Source organism: Ovis canadensis, chromosome 8, assembly GCF_042477335.2.
Source record: "Ovis canadensis isolate MfBH-ARS-UI-01 breed Bighorn chromosome 8, ARS-UI_OviCan_v2, whole genome shotgun sequence".
Classification (NCBI taxonomy): domain Eukaryota; kingdom Metazoa; phylum Chordata; class Mammalia; order Artiodactyla; family Bovidae; genus Ovis; species Ovis canadensis.
In genome coordinates, this window is record NC_091252.1 from 78405224 (window position 1) to 78422950 (window position 17727).

Consider the following 17727-nt stretch of genomic DNA (forward strand, 5'->3'; position numbering starts at 1 on the left):
GGTTTCATTTCAAAGCTCAGCTATTACCTTACTGTGTAAAAACCAAATAAAAGAATCTAAAAGAGGAACACAACATGATTTGCTAATGCAACCTCAATATTCATGCCACCCCTCCTTTTGGAGTTTTGCATCTCACAAGAAATGGTGATTCGACTTCTACAAAATCAAGTGCCACGGAGTTCAAGAAAATCATTTTGATTTCCTACCTGGAAATCTGCTTTCGGTCCTAGTCACACATCCTCACGATCTTGAGTCTCAGTGTCTCAGGTAAGTTCACCAATCTGCTGACAAGAAGTTTCGTGTTATGACTTCTCCTTCCACAGTGCACACATTAAGACTTAACTATGAAAATGACCGTAAGTACTAACCAGAGCAGCAAAACTAAATCTATTGGTTTGAAGAAAGAATGTAAATACGTGGAGGTGGGAGAGGCCAAAATGTCAGGTGATGAATGTGGCACCAAGCTACGTATGCAGGATATCAGATGGCTAAGCAAAATTCAGTTTTAAAAGTTTATTTTTTTTTATTTTTTTATTGAAGGATAATTGCTTTACACAATTTTGTTGTTTTCTGTTAAACCTCAACATGACAGTTTTAAAAGTTTAAAATCAGCTTGCCAGCAACAAAATAAAGAGTGATTGGCATTGGATGATAACCCAAAAAATAAATACCCATGCCTCCATACCAAAAATAAATAAATCATGTAGGTACTCTCTCCCTCCAAGCTTAATTATTCTCCCTTTAATGTGGGCTGACTTCCAATAAACAGAATATGGAAAAAGAAGAGTTGTAACTTTACAGTCGAAACCCTAGCAGACTATCCCTTAATTAAGTGATCATGGTTAGCACCACTGGTGACCAGTTAAGTTGACAGGACACACCTGATAATACAATGCAATGAGGAGGGCACCTCCTGCAGTTTTCCTCTCCAAACCCATCATTCCAGCCTACAAAATTTCTGGCCCAATACTGTTCGAAAATATCCATCCCTTCACAAACAAGCGGAGTATGCCATGGTATGCTACACTGTTATTATATATCATACTGCATTTGTATTCTGTAGATTATATTAAATCTTTTAAAAGTGAGCACCCAATTATTACCAAATGAAGTTTTCAGGAAACCCAGACAAGTCTTTAAAACCATTAACCAAGCACTCAAACGGACTAGCCTTTTTTAGGTAGGCATTTTGTTTAAATAGTCATTTTCCCTTTTCTTCAATTCTACTGTTTCCACAGCACGTCAGAATGACATCTCCAAAGGCTGGAGACCTCAGGTTTTTCCTCACCACAAATAGTATGTATATTTTCACCATGACTAGCAACAACGTGCCTGTTATTGGTGATCCTGGTAATTATTTAAATAGGCTGACTCTGCATTGATCTTAATGGCACAATACTGTTGACAGTTCAATGTTAGCCAGTCACAGGGCCTAGTAAGCACCCTAGCCAGACGCCCCAGGTTGCTTGTGGATAGGCATTCCCCAGCCTCTTGGCTGGGTGACAGCAACCACAACAGCCCACAAGGCGGGTGGAGAACCGATGAATAAAATGATAAATATTTGTGATGAAACAGGATGTTGGGGAGGGGGAGAGGGGATGGAATATCTCAACAACTGAACTACTGAAGCTACTTTAGAAATTTAACAGTATTCCCTTTTTGTACAACTGGGAGCAGTCCACAGATAGATCTTTTCTCTTGTGTTTTCCTCTTTATTGTAAATAATTTACAGAATTACTACTGTACAATACAACATCCACCCAGGCACAGGATTTAAGACTTTGAGCCACTGAACTGTAAGTGCTGTACACTGAATGAATGCTTCAAATTGTCCTTTGAAAATGATTCAAACAATGATGTGAAAATATAATTTTTTTCAGGCCAGAAAACACTTTTAATAGATTGTTCCTTACTATTGATTGAATATATAATTTAAACGATATTATTTAATAAGTTCAGTCTCTCATTTATGACACTTAGTACCAACAACAGTAATAATTTACAGGCTCAGGGGCATTCTTGTCAAGAGTAAATACAAGAAATTCTGAAATAAAATAGTGCTTCATTTATAGAGTGCTAAGACTGAGATACTTCACTTATATGGAGTCTCCATACTCAAGCAGATGACTCAAGTGACTCCCATTTACTTACATACTGATTCTGATATCCAACACCAATTAAAAGAATAAAACAAGAGAGCTCAACTATGGGGGGCACACTTGGGGCTTGCTTTTTCAAGATAGTGTTATCAACGAACAATACCTTCTCAGAGTTCACAGTATCCTCTCTTTCATCTATTCTAAGAGAGGAGTGAAAACTCTCTTGCTTTCTTGCTGATTATTCCACCAAAAAAGTTTAAAAATTGCCAAAACTAAAGCATATCTCTGTGACAATTTGCTACTTCAAATGAGTCTCTGAGCATCTCCTTCACTGACTGGTCATTCTGTTACACAATAAGGAAACAGGATGATGGCTGGCTGCTGGAGAATGAGGAGAGAAGCAAGAATGGAGCAAGACATACAAGCTCTGAAGACTAGATATAAATATAAGCACTTATATCAATACAAAATGTGAGCTTCTCGCAGTTTTTAGACTTACAATATCAATTCGTCCTGCTAGGATTTCAACTGATGTATTCGACAAGTACCTCAAAATGCTGAATTAGGAAATTCGAGAGATGAGTTCGAAGACACATGTTCTACTATTGTTTTCCATCTGTTATACTAATCATTCCCAAATATGATTTATCAATCCTTTTTATGCCAGAATATCCCTTTGATTCTCCTTAAAAATAATGCCATGGAAAACGTAGTAATTAACATTTGAAAATAATACTGGAGTCGAAGGTCACAGTGTCACATATACTTTCCCTCAATGATAGGTATATTTCTGGAAATCTATTGTTCAGCATGGGCAATGGGACAGCAAACTTAAAATGAAAAAATAAAACCTATGAGAAAATACAGTAGGTGCAGGATCTGAGATACATGTCATATTTCATTCCAAACACTATCGGAACTGACAAAGTTCCCTTTAGTGTACTTAGATCCAAAGAGTAACTCACTATTGGTATTAGTTCCTATCCTCTTTGTGAATGAAAATAAGACAACCCAAAGAAACTGATCATGTGATTAGAGAGGATAAATTGCCCTTTCTTACCCCACAAAAGAAAAAGAAAGTTCCACAGTAAGAACATCTTTACCAATACTGAAGATACTAAAAATGTAAAACCAAACCTACAATATTCTATAAGCATAATTTTTTATTTGTTCTCATCTGTCAATCCTAACTTGCCTCAAACTTCATTCTTAGTCTTTCTAATTGAATTGGTTCAATTTCACATCCCGCCCCATTATTTATCAGTTAAGTAACCATGGGCAAACTGTGGTTTTCATATCTACTGACCCAGGATAAGAGTAGGCTGATATGTCATAAACACAGAACTGGCATGACTCCTTCTCCTCCATGACACATTAAAACTGACTTAATTACTGTTTTGATGATTTTGTTTGCCCATTATTATAAAATATTTTTTTGTTGTTGTTCCTATTGCCATTTTCTTAATTGGGGTTTGACTTTGTAGATCTTTTTCTTCTCTTGTATTTCTTGACTGTATAAGTCCCTTTAACATTTGTGTAAAGCTGGTTTGGTGGTACTGAATTCTCTTAACTTTTGCTTGTCTGAAAAGCTGTTGATTTCTCCATCAGTTTTGAATGAGATCCTTGGTGGGTAGAGTAATCTTGGCTGTAGATTTTTCCCTTTCAGTATATATATCCTGCCATTCCCTTCTGGCCTGCAGAGTTTCTGCAGAAAGATCAGCTGTTAAACATATGGGGTTTCCCTTGCATGTTACTTGTTGCTTCTCCCTTGCTGCTGTTAATATTCTCTCTTTGTGTTTAATCTTTGTTAGTTTGATTAGTATGTGTCTTGGCAAGTTTCTCCTTGGGTTTATCCTGTGTGGGACTCTGCACCTCCTGGACTTGATTAACTATTTCCTTTTCCGTGTTGGGGAAATTTTCAACTATAATCTCTTCAAAAATTTTCTCATACTCTTTCTTTTTCTCTTCTTCTTCTGGGACCCCTATAATTTGAATGTTGGTGTTGTTGTTTGATATTGTCCCAGAGGTCTCTGAGACTATCCTCAGTTCTTTTCATTCTTTTTACTTTATTCTGCTCTTCAGAAGTTATTTCCAGCATTTTATCTTCCAGTTCACTGATTCGTTTTTCTGCTTCAGATATTATGTTATCGATTCCTTTTAGAGATTTTTAATTTCAGTAATTGTGTTGTTCATCTCTGTATGTTTATTATTTAATTCTTCTAGGTCTTTGTTAATTGATTCCTGCATTTTCTCCATTCTGTTTTCAAGGTTTTTTATCATCTTTACTGTCATTATTCTGAATTCTTTTTCAGGTAGTTTGCCTATTTCCTCTTCATTTATTTGAACTTCTGTGTTTTTAGTTTGTTTCTTCATTTGTGCAGTATTTCTCTGCTTTTTCATTATTTTTTTTTAATTTATTGTATTTGAGGTATCCTTTTCCCAGGCTTCAAGGCTGAATTCTTTCTTCCTTTTGGTTTCTGCCCCCCTAAGGTTGGTGCAGTGGTTTGTGTAAGCGTCGTATAGGGTGAGATTTCTGCTAAGTTTTTTTTTATTATTATATAATACTCTTGATATAAAAATTTATCTTCTAAAGTTAATTAAAGGAAACAACCTTTCATTAGCTTTTTAAAATCTTCCTCCTTGTATGAAATAATGGGAGATATATTGAACTTCTATTTCTAAATCAATTGAGAAACGTACTGCTCAACTACTATCCATAATCTAAATATTTACCAGATTACTGAGATTATTTTTAAATGAATACAAGATCAATTAAACCAATGAAAAGAAAATGATGAAATGCTTTATAAATCCTAAAGTATACCCCCGTTACACAATAGGATCTGAGCCTCAAAAGAAGAATACTAACAACAAGGCATAATTTAGATAATTAATAAGAGGCTACTAGAGGATTCCCTGGTGGTCCAGTAGTTAGCTTTCACTGCTGAGGGTCCAGGTTCAATCACTGATTGGGGAAACTATTATCCTGCAAGTAGAGCAGTGCAGCCAAAAATTAATTAATTAATTAAAAAATAAAAATGGAGAAAAAGTTTTTAGAAACTGATAAAGTGATTCTCACAAAGGACCAATGATCTGAAGAAACATTTCTGAATTATATTTAAATTTTAGTATTAAGACATTGGAAGAATGTGTCATAAATGCTCAAAAACTGATTTCTAAACAGAGTATTTTTAAAGTGTTTTATAAATATGATACAATTTTTTGCTATTAAAATCTGAAGTTAAATATATTTCTTTATTTACCAGTCCTTCACTATATTCAGGCCTTAAATGTAATTTTCATCTACCTTCTAAATGCTCATCTGTAAATCTACATTTATCTATGGATATAAGAAATATGATTTGTTAGATACTCTAAGTATTAAAAATAAAAACTGATAAATGCCCTCTTGCTGATCATTGTATGATTCTAAAATATACATGTCTATAAGAATCCAGTTGGCTTGACAGTGGACCAAGAAGCAAGATGAATAAGTAGAGAACTGCACTATTTAAAAATTATACTTATAATTATACTTATACTTTATAATTATACTTATGAGTATAATTTTTAAATAATTTTTGAAACATTCATCAAATACTAATCAGAAGTAGATAAACCAGATAAAACTAAGCTAAAATTGTTAAACTTACAAAATAACAAAACAAAATTAAATTTCAAAAATATTAAAACCAAGTATAAAATGACAAGTATTAGTATTTGTAATGTATAAAGAGTTCATAGAAATTTATTTTTTAAAAAACTAGGAAATAAATTAGAAAATAGGACAAACCAATTCAGAAAAAGAAATATAACTAATACAGAAGCTTCAAAAATTATTAAAGAAATACAAACCAAAACAACAATGCAAGCAAGACTTTCACTTTTGCACAGCTATGATGAAAATGGGAAGTGACCTGAAAAGTACTTCAACAAAAAAAATTGTGAATATTCAGAAACAGGAGAATTTTAAGAAAACAGTGACCATTTAAATAAATCAAAATTATATGGCCATTAAAAGAGTACAGAAATTAGCAAAACGGAAAGTTTATATTTTGAAAATAAGGGCTACACCAATATCATGATTATAACCATTTCAAATGTGTGAATTTGAGCAAAGATCAGGAACATACAAGGAAAAATTAAAAATCAGATCAACAGATTGTAAAAGGTGATCAGATAGTTATGTCTTTTATTTATTGTGTCATAATAGTGCATGTGGGATAAAATTTAAAGCTTGACAAGAACAAATGAACACATTAATCTAATGAGTCCCTAAATAAAATCTCCTAAATGCATCAGTCAGTACCTACCAGGAGACAACGACTATTCCCCCAGACAAGTTCATCAACGGCTAGATCTCTGTACCCAAAGCAAGACTGAAAATTTTACACAAAATAAGACCGTGAAGGATCCACAGCATATGCCCTCTGAGCCATTAATCCACACCCAGACCTTTAAATATTTACTATATAGCTTGTGATGTTAGAAATGGTTCACTGTTATCCTTTTAACTGTACCACATTCATTATTCCTACAGGAGTTCATGACATGCTACCAAATCACGTTGTTTGAATACAGGCAGTTCTCAACTTACAAACACCTGACTGAGGAAAACCAAAAATAAAACCAGCTGCTGCTGTCCCCAGGCTGTCGCCTTCTAACACTACCAGAGGTCTTGCTGATACTCCCAGAGAGACTCAGCTGTTGTGAAAAAAAATCTTAAACTTCTTAGAGCATTGGAAGGGAGGAAGGGTCGGAGGAATGAAAGCAGGACTAACCAGGGAAGCCACACAAAGCTGGTGCTTACCCTCCACATGACTCGATAAACATCTGATGAATGAATGAATGAATTTCCACACCCTGCAGTTTGAGCCTGATGACTCGGCCCCTATCCTATTCCAATAGCCTGATGATAACAGCCCTCTTTCCTGGGCTCCTGATTCACGGAGCTGGAGCTAAAGAAGGGAATTGAAACCCAGTAACAAACAGCTGTGATCAACAGGTTGCCCACTAAGGCAGTTCATGGACAGAGTCCAAGCCCAGGATCAACCCAGAAAGGTCTGCATCCAAAAGCACAGGCAGAGGACGTGATTCACAGAGAGACAAGACGAGACATAAATGGTGAGAGGAAAACAGAAGTTGAAAGTCCAGCGAAGGTTATTAATAATGATGCCACATGAACTCAAAGAAACGAAGTCTAGATGTGATAGGGAAGAAATAAAGATGGTGTCAAAGTGAGGGAGGGCTGGTTTGGGAATAATGTTGTGGCTCCAAAGAGCCCCATTTAATGTAGGATTCACTTCACTCAGATGACCTTACAGAAGTAGGACTACTTTATACACATCTCAAGTCTAGTAACTTATCAGTTCATTTCACCCTTTGCATATAGTCATCTTTTGAAATTTTAAGCCACTCCATTGCTCAAAAATCTTCCTCAGCTCCTCTTACCAACTGAATTAGAGAAATCACAATATCTCAGAGTTTGAGATACTATGAGTTATAAGGCCTAAGATACTGTGAGTTTTAAGGCCTTTAAACTCACAGTGAAAGAGGCAAAACAACTTCACTCTTTAATGCAAGACCTACTACAAGATAGCCCATAAGGAATCACATCCCTTATGATTCTCTGATCTTATCCTGGCACATTTCTTGACTCCTGGCTTTCACTCCCAGGCATCATACTGAACGTATCCAACTCTTTGTGATCCCATGGACTGTAGCTTGCCAGGCTCCTCTGTCCATGGAATTCACCAGGCAAGAATACTGGAGTGGATTGTCATTCCCTTCTCCAGGGGATCTTCCCAACCCAGGGACTGAACCCATGTCTCCCACATGGCAGGCATATCCTTTACCATCTGAGCCACCAGGGAGGCCTGAACACCTATGGAGGGCACCATTTATACCACAGTCTATGTGAACAGTGCCCTCAAAAGTTTAAAAATATTCTACACGTAGACAGCCATTTGGGGCGCTCCTCCTTTCATCTGCAACACTCTCTCTGCATGGAATGCCATCTCCCAATCTCAACTTTGCTTCTAAAGATGCTAGTAGTTTTTCAAAGTCCACGTCTTCCATGAAACCTTTCCTGGTTCCCACAGTTGGTTGTAATCTTTTTCTTTGCACTTTCACTTGGTTTATGTCACTTATTTATGTATATCCTGTCTTCTAGTATAATGAGTTAATTATGTACGTCTTATAACCAGTCCTAGATTGTATGTATAATGTCCAAAAATGTAAATAGCACAGAATTCCCCTTTCTTTCTATACAGTCACAACCCTATTGCCCAAATCAGGATAGGTACTTAACTACTGGCTGGGACATTTGTATGGGGTGGAGACAGATGATTCAGGAACCAGAAATGTTAGAGGGCGTAGTTTAGACTGGAAAGGAACATAGCCACAGAAAATGTGGGACTAAATTCTGATAACCTGATGCCTTCAGGCTCACTGGTCTGGAGAGGGTGCTAAGTGGCAGGATGTCACACTTTTCCTTATTTCAAAATTTTGCCTAAGACCAAACATGTATTACACTTACAGAAAAAGAGAATCTCCGCCTCACCTCTTTCTCCCACCAATAAGACAAAACCTTCCAAGAAAATGAATTCTCAATTATACACAACCAATCAAAGACACAGTTTTGAAACAAAATACAAAGTAACCCAGCACAATTTAAGCACAATTTAACCTATTTCACATAGTATCAAAAAATAATTTTCCTTCTTCAATTAACAAAAATCTACTAAAGAGCAAGTTTAAAGGCAAATTTGAAACACCTGGAGAGCAGGTGTATCATTTCAGAGGGATCTAAATATGATTTTCTCTACTATATGGAGCCCACGTTTCTGCCTAGCACATAATATGCATTTTCTTAATTAGTATGCATGCTACCATATCTATTTTAATAGATGTGTCATGCTCCAAGGAAACCATTACGATATATCAAAGGATGATTAGCCATATAAAATATGATGTGGCATTAACTATATAAACAGACATCTTCAAAATGGTATATACAGATTTCTATCAATATACAGAAATCTATCTGAATATTTCTGAAGACTTTAAAATATGCTGTGCTCATGTGGCACTGGTATAATGTACACTGGTTGATTATTCAAAATATTTTAGTATATATCTACATATATGAACAGTTATAATCTGAGAAATAAACCCTATGCATTTCAAGACAATTTAAATATGAACAGGGCAGAGGAAAGAACAACAATATGAAGACTGAGCTAGGGAATGAATTACATCCCAAGCATGTAGAATAAGACTTCACATACCAAACGTTTTTGAGTTTGGGGTGTTTTTTTAGTATATATCTAAAAGGTTAAAAGTACTTTCAGCCAAAAAACTTTCAGAATCATTGTCACGAACACAGGTCACCCAGAAAAACTATGCATTTATTTATATATTTATTTACTAGAATTATTATCATAAGTACAGATTACTATAGCAAATGTATCTTTATACTTATAGCTAAACACACACACACACATACACACACACAGAGCATCTCCTGTAAGACCAGGAATACATTATCTGGAAATGCTGTACCAGATGGAACGAGCATGGTCTCAACCCTGGTAGAACTCAGAGTCTAAGAAGAAAGATCAACAAATAGTTACTATAAACTGGGGTAACTCAGTAACGCCTTCTTAAGCTACCGAGATGCATGCATTTGCTCACTCCTTCACTCTTTGGCTTCCCCACTGGCCTACATTCTGTTTGCCTTTTTAGATCTTCTGTCTGATTTCTATAGCTTGTCTATTTCCTTCTTCACTTTCAAGCTGTCAGCTATCACTTCTGCAATCAACGTGCCATCCTCTACCAGTGACACTCTTCTCCTTCCATCTAATGTACAGCTCCTAATCGTTTCTAGAAGACTGGATCGTCGAGCCGGTAAAAACTGAGACTAAAATAAGGACAAACAAGCTCCAAGTGATGGCTTAATAAGTGTTTCATATCATTGTGGCTTGATGAAATTACACTGTTCTTTCAGATGTGATATTTCTATTATCTCACTGACCCAGGCAGACATTCGAGAAGACAGTTAAAACAAATGTTCTACCCACAAAATTTCCCACCTTTTCTCCCATGCCCTTCTAAAAAACTACAAAAACATTAAAAGCCCTCAAGAGAGAGGGGACATATGTATACCTATGGTTGATTCATGTTGATGTATGACAGAAACCAATATAGTATTGGAAAGCAATTATCCTCCAATTAAAAATAAAATTTTTAAAAACATTAAAAACCCCACATTTTTGCTTAAAAGAAGTACAGCTGCTGTCAGAAAAAGGTTTCTTTAAGCAGAGTACTTGTTAACGGTATTATAACACACAGACTGTTTCCCAAAGAGTGGTCCTTAGATCACCTGCATCAAAGTTACCTGATTTGCTTCTTAAAATACAGGTTTCCTATACTCCTCTTCAGATGTACTAAATCATATTTTTAGAGCCTAAGACCTTGAACTTTTTAAAAGCACCTTAGGAGCCTGTTGAGCATGATAAAGCTTGAAAGCACCAATCTAAATAATCAAAGAGTGTTTATTGAAGATGTCAGGCTGAGGCCTAAAGACTCAAGTCTTATTTCACTATCAGCTTATAGCATTTACTGAGTGCCACCCTCTGCCAAGCACTGGATAAAATTAAGTTCAAAAAGTTTGAAAAATAAAGTCTAAAGGCTGTCGCTGCCCCGGAAGCTTCCATTCTAACCAGGAAGACAAAACAGACAAATGAAAAAGCTTTAAAATAGGCACATGAAGCGTTCAGAGGGGGAGGATGGGGGCCATGATGCAGTCCCCCGTACGGTGGGCAAAAAGACACTGAAAGGAGCCGAGTCCAGGACTGAGCAAAGGATCACTGGAACTCACAAAGGAAGACTCCCAAGACAAGCGAGCGGCAGGATCGAAAAGGAGAGCTTTTGAAACACGAGTCTCTGAAGAGGTGTGCGGGCTGCCAGAGGGCATTTAAGATCAAGAAGAAAATACCTACTATCATATCTCCTGCTGCCGTAGACAGAAAGAGAAATGCCTGTATGCAGGATTATTAAAAAACCTCAGACATTGTTTGGTGAAACCTTAAAGAGGCAGACAGAAGAGGCACTGTTATGCCCAGTTTACAGATGAGGAAACTAAGAATCAGCTTTCCAGAGCTGGTCCTTTCCTTCCATCAGCAATTCTCTACCCGGCCTGACGCTGCCCCAAGTAGAAGAGTCATTAATTCATCATGTCCTTCAAAACAGCAAGCCAGTCAACATATTATACCTCTCCCTCCCTCCATTTCAAAAAGCCAGCCAAAAAAATGTGTGTGTGCCTGTGTGCGTATGGTCATATATGAGCATACACGTATGCACAAGTGTATGTGTGTGCGACTAATTTAACTAACCACTCATTTTTCTTAATAGTCACTACATTTTGGCACCCTCAAAAGATACTCCAGCACCACTAGCATTTATGACAAATTATACTGAAAATACTTGGCTCCCTGGTGGCTTAGATGGTAAAGCATCTGCCTGCAATGCAGGAGACCCAGGTTCGATCCCTGGATCTGAAAGATTCCGTGGAGAAGGAAATGGCAACCCACTCCAGTACTCTTGCCTGGAAAATTCCATGGACAGAGGAACCTAGTCGGCCACAGTCCATGGGGTCACAAAGAGTCGGACACGACTGAGCAACTTCACATACTGAAAATAAAGTCTCTTTGATTTGTGACCAAAATAACCACCCCAAATCACCATACTGGGTGAGTAATACACATCTTTCCACTGGCTATACTCTCCAATATGACAACCACAGGTGACTGTTTAACATTAATATTAACATTGAATAAAAATAAACACTCAGTCCCTCGGGTACTCCAAAGCCACACAGAGTTAGTAGCTACCCTATGGTCAGTAAGCATACAGGGCTTTTCCATCACTGCAGAGTTCAATTGGATACAACTGTCCTAGGGAACTAAGGCTCCCAAAAATACAACTACAGATCTCAATATAAACAACAATTGTCATTTACCTCTATTTCTAAACATATGCTGACACCAGTGATCAAATGTGTTCCCTTCCACTAAGTCTGTCCCAATCCCTTGAGTAGAAACACACGGCTTCCTTCTGAGACATCTCAACTCACTTCTCTTTGCATGGCTGTATTCATCACAGCCTGATATTATAAGCACACCATCCTCCCTACAGCAAGCTCCTTCGGACCAATGGTTGTCATGTAAGCTCTCTTTCTACCTAATTCAGTAAGAGTTCCATAAATACAAGGTATATTCTTAATTAAAGATTACTAGGTAGAATATCAGCTCCCCAGGTAGTTCAGTGGTAAATAACCCGCCTGCCAATGCAGGAGCCCTGAGTTCCATCCCTGGGTCAAGAAGACTCCCCTGGAGAAGGAAATGGCAACCCACTCCAGTATTTCTGCCTGGGAAATCCTGTGAACAGAGGAACCTGGCAGGCTATAGTCTACAGAGTCACAACTCAGCAAATAAACAACAACAAGGTAGAACATGATACTAATGGAAACATCCAAAGAATAATATAGATAGGAAAGGAAGAAAGAAGGAAGTCCAAAGCACAGTAAGGTTTTGTAATCATTACCAAGAGGTAACTGCTTAGATGGAAACGCTGCTTGTGCCACCTATTTAGAAGGAGAAGAATGAGATTCTTTTAGGAGTAGGTCCAAAAATGTCCTTAGCTGACATACATCAGAGGAGGACTGGGCTATCTGACACCTACCCTATGACAGTGTCATCAGTCAGCATACAGAGACTGGCCCCAACCCCTGTGCTGGGGCACAAAGCCAGTGCTCCTGGTGATCAATGGGAATCAGAGGGTTCGCTCAGGAGAAGCTTCTTCAGGAAAGTTTGTATCAATCTGATTTTCATTCATGCAATTACAATGTCCTCAAACACTCAAGCCTTGGGATCCACATGAGGACCCCTTCTTTCACTCTGAGAACTTTTTCTGGACCACTGAAATAAAAAAGGCAAATTTCCTTCATGGTATCATTTGGATAGTTTCAAAGTATACAACATATGAACAATATTAGAGGATGAGACGGTTGGATGGCATCACATTAGACATGAGTTTGAGTAAGCTCCAGGAGGTGGTGAAGGACAGGGAAGAATGGCGTGCTGCAGTCCAGGGGTTGCAAAGAGTCGGACACGACCAAGCAACTGAAAACAACAACAAATGAAAAGCAGTATCTGATATTTTTGAAAACTCTGTTGGCAAAGGGGAAACCCATGTTTCAGGGTACACTGGATATGTCTACGAAGACAGAAAAATTACAAAGGAAGAGAAAAGTCACCCCATTTGTACTTCGCCACTCAGGGCTTTATTTGGCCAACTGTAACGCAGCTTCGCTTTCTTCAGTAAGCTCAGGGACACTTTCCCACAAGCCACGGAAGCTAGAGGTACCCTCGAGGCCACCGTAAGCCCGGGGAAAGGTAACTTCACAGGAAATGAAAGTAGGCAGAAGGGCGAGAGCAAGAGTGATGACAGTCGAAGAGATTCAAGATAAGCGCTGGAAGGGGGCGCTGAGGTGGCCTGTAGAGGAAACGAAACTTCAAACCCACGGAGACGCATCGTTTTCCACAAGAAAGTCACCCACTCTTGCCCCAACCTCACCTTCAACCCTGGCCCCACTGCTCACCATGATGGCCTTTCTTCATTGTTCACGTTTTAGGTGGATGAAAAGGGCCAACCAAAAAAAAAAACTGCGCGTCTAATGCTTGACTAATCAAATCACCAGCGGCAAGTTGCTCCTCTGCAAACACCTTTCCTGTCACAGCATCCCCCAAACTTGGTCAGACTGGGGCCCCAAAACACAACCAGGCTCTCAGCTTAGAAACTAAGACACTGGGGAGGTGCTTGGACTCTGTGATCACAGCACAGGCAACGGAGCAAGACGGCGAAGCCCCCTGCATCAGAATCCGGGGTCACTGCGTATCCGTGTGTAACCCTGGGCAAGCTGTTAACCTTCTCGGCGCCTCCACTTCCTCAGCTGTCAACTAACGATGATCACCACATGCCAACCAATTTGATATCCACCAAATTCTCGGTCATTTCAACATATTTGAAACATTTCATGATTTCAACACTTCTGAAACCTGACTGTAGTCTTACTTATCATTAAGAGCATCTTTCAATTAATTGGAGGCTCTATTGTTCTTTCTTAGAGGTACATTAAATGCCATCTTACAAGTAATGGCACCTTAATGTCTATGAAGTACTGTAGAACCTACTTCATAGGGTTTTGGCAACGTTTCAATTTTTAAATGCAGTTCAAGTATTGAGAATAGCACTTGGTCTTAAGTAAGGTATGCAATTATTATTAGTTATGATTATTAAATTCATGACTCTAGAAATGGATGCAGTCATAAGATCAAATCCTATTATTACCCAAACTGTGTGTTAGAATGATGGTTAACGCAGAGGTGTTGGAAGGCATGGTGAAATACCTCATTAAAATCTGATTTATCCCCAAGCCCTTGGCTTCCCAGGTGGCTCAGTGGTAAAGAATTCGCCTGCCAGTGCAGGAGATGCAGGAGGTGCAAGTTCAATGCCTGAGTCAAGCAGATCCCCTGGAGGAAGGAATGGCAACTCACTCTAGTATTCTTGCCAGGAAAATCCTATGGACAGAGGAACCTGGTGGGCTACAGTCCACAGGGCCGCAAAGACTCGGACACAACTGAGCGACTGAACACACAGGCACTTGGCACTGTGCCTGGCACATAGTAAGTTCTCTCAGTATTAATAACTGTTGACTAAAGCAATTGAAAGTACAACCCAGCCTTACTCATGCCACAAGACTCCCTGCAAACAAAAAGCATCCAATACCCTTTATAGAAAGGGAAACAGCTAGGTGCATGGCTCTTCAATGCTATGTTAATATAACAGATCCCTGCTTTTTAAAGGCTGGGGACATTTTTCCAAATCAAGATTTTGTGCAGATTTTGTCCCCAATAATTCTCCCCCAGATTTTCTCAATTGTCCACAAATATAAATCCTAAACCCCATCTGTCAAGGTGCACCTTAAATTTCATTTTTCTAATACGCTTTCTCCATCTTATCCCCCATTCTTTCTATTCCTACCCTCACATCCATCTCAGGTACCATAGTCACTTTTCTTGGACCTCACTGGACAGAATAATATGACCTGCACCAAAATATTATGTAAGAAAGGGAACTCGGTCTTGGTGGTCACTGGCTTCCCTGTAAGGTCTTACATGGGGTCTCTATGTTCGTATTTGAATTGCTACCCCTCCCCCCAAAAAAAGATGTTGAAGCTGGAACCCCAGGATCTCAGAATGCAACCATATTTGGAAACACAGTTGCGACAGATACAATTAGTTAAGATGAGTTGATAATGGAGTAGAGTGGGACCCTAATCCAGTATGACTACTGGTCTTATGAGAAGATGCAATTTGAGGGCACAGAGGCACTGAGAGAACATCATGTGAAGATGGAGACCGATACCGCAGCGATGCATCCATCTACCAGCCCAGAAGCCAGGAGAGAGGCATGGACCAGATTCCCCCTCTTGGCCCTCAGAAGGACAAATCCTGTACACACTTTGACTTCAGACTTCCAACATGCAGAGCTGTGAGAAAATAAATCCCTGCTATTTTCAGGCACCTAGTTTGTGCCACTTCACTAACATTCAGGAAACTAACATTTCTCCTCATTTAAGAGGCTGTGACACTGGGGTCTCTTCACTGCCGTCCTTCTACTTTGACCAGCCCTTTCTAATCTTCTCTGTGGGTTTGCCCTTTGGTTTCAGGTCTTTAAAAGGTGGCATTTCTCAGGGGGTGCCCCTGGACTTGTTTTCTTACTAAACGTCCTCCTTTGCATCCTCTCATCTACCCCAATTCAATTACAGTTTACCTGCTGATGGCTCCCAGATTTCTGTCTCCTATCCTCTCCTTTATATCTAGATATTCAACTGCCTGCTTACAACTCTACTTAGATAACTCAAAGCCATTTTAAACTCAACAAATCCCAAAACTAAAGTCATGGCTCCCTCAAACCAGGCTCTTCTCATGCCAATGGATGGCAACTCTGCTCCTTCAGGTGCACAGGCCTCACACAGGATTCATTGTTCTCTATTTCCCCTCCTCCTTTCTCCATACCCAAACTACTATCAGATCTATTTCTCCCCAGGGAAATTTCTCAAATCTCCCCACTTGTCCCCATTCTCCATCCCTCCACTGTAGTATATTAGTCCAGTGTAACAATACACTCCCTAGATTACTGCAATAGCCTGTTGACTAGTTCCAGGTCCATTCAAGGTGTCCTCCAATTTGTTCTGCAGCACACTGAGTAATATGCATAAAGCAAATCTGACCCTTTCATCTTCGTGCTCAAACACCGTCTAAGGCTTTCCATTCCATTCATCGTAGGATAAAGACCAATATCTTAAACTAAGGCTCTGCATACAATGGCCCCACCAACTCTCCCAGCTTCACCTGCCCTGCTCTTGAAGGTGCTCCAGCCACGGCAGTGCTCCATTGATTCTGAGGGGACTCTTGGTCCCACCCATCATGGGGCCAGTGTGCAAGCTGCTCCCTCTACCTGCTGGTGACCAGGTCCTCTCTCCATAGGATTTTCCAGGCAAGAATACTGGAGACGGTTGCCATTTCCTTCTCCAGGGTCTTCCAGACCCAGGAATCGAACCTGAGTCTCTTGCGTTGCAGGCGGACTCCTGCACTGCAGAAGGATTCTTCACCGAATGAGCTATAACCTGTGAATTTCCTTCACTTAGTTAATGTCTCCTCATCAGTCACTCTCGGAGAAGGCAACGGCACCCACTCCAGTACTCTTGCCTGGAAAATCCCATGGATGGAGGAGCCTGGAAGGCTGCAGTCCATGGGGTCGCTGAGGGTCGGACACAACTGAGCGACTTCACTTTCACTTTTCACTTTCATGCATTGGAGAAGGAAACGGCAACCCACTCCAGTGTTCTTGCCCGGAGAATCTCAGGGACGGGGGAGCCTGGAGGGCTGCCGTCTATGGGGTCACACAGAGTCAGACACGACTGAAGTGACTTAGCAGCAGCAGCAGCAGCAGCAGCAGCAGCAGCAGCAGCAGCAGCAGCAGCATTAGTCACTCTAGGCTCAACACACCCTACCTTCAGAAGATCTTTCCTTGACTTTGCCCAAAAGACAAAGCTGCCCCATTCTCCTCTCTCCTCATACCTTACTCATCTACAGCATAGCAGTTAAGCATAGTATATAATTATAGATCCATATGAATACTGAATTAATATGGATGGGTGTCCCCCACAAGGGCTGAAACCATGGGCTGAAGCCTTTCTTATTCCTGCTGTACTTCCAGCTCTTAGAACAGTGTCTGGCATATAACAGACACTTAATAAATATTAGCTAAATAACTTAAACAGTAAACAAACATGATATACGTGTTGAAAGAAGCTACTGTATTTTAATTGTCTATCATATATTAATGCAAATTCTTTCTTCATATACAGTGTTTTTTACTTTTCTAAAAGTTTCTATTCTAACATAGAGGACATACAAAAACATGGGCAATAGTTTAGGTAAACTAGATTTCAAACGTATTTCTTCTAATATGCTATTGTTAACACTTAGGCTGCCATAAA

At 39.3% G+C, this 17727-nt stretch overlaps 1 protein-coding gene across 8 annotated transcripts in view; it reads right to left on the minus strand.

Annotated features, from left to right (window-relative positions):
• The window catches only part of HIVEP2 (HIVEP zinc finger 2), a 217591-nt gene that overhangs the window by 168150 nt on the left and 31714 nt on the right, over window positions 1–17727 (minus strand). For 6 of the 8 annotated variants that reach the window (XM_069598556.1, XM_069598560.1, XM_069598555.1 and 3 more), the window contains exon 2: window positions 207–281. The exons of the other annotated variants lie outside the window; for them this stretch is intronic. The gene's annotated coding sequence lies outside the window, so the exon portion shown is untranslated. The remainder of the gene's footprint in view (window positions 1–206; window positions 282–17727) is intronic. 8 annotated transcript variants of the gene reach the window in all.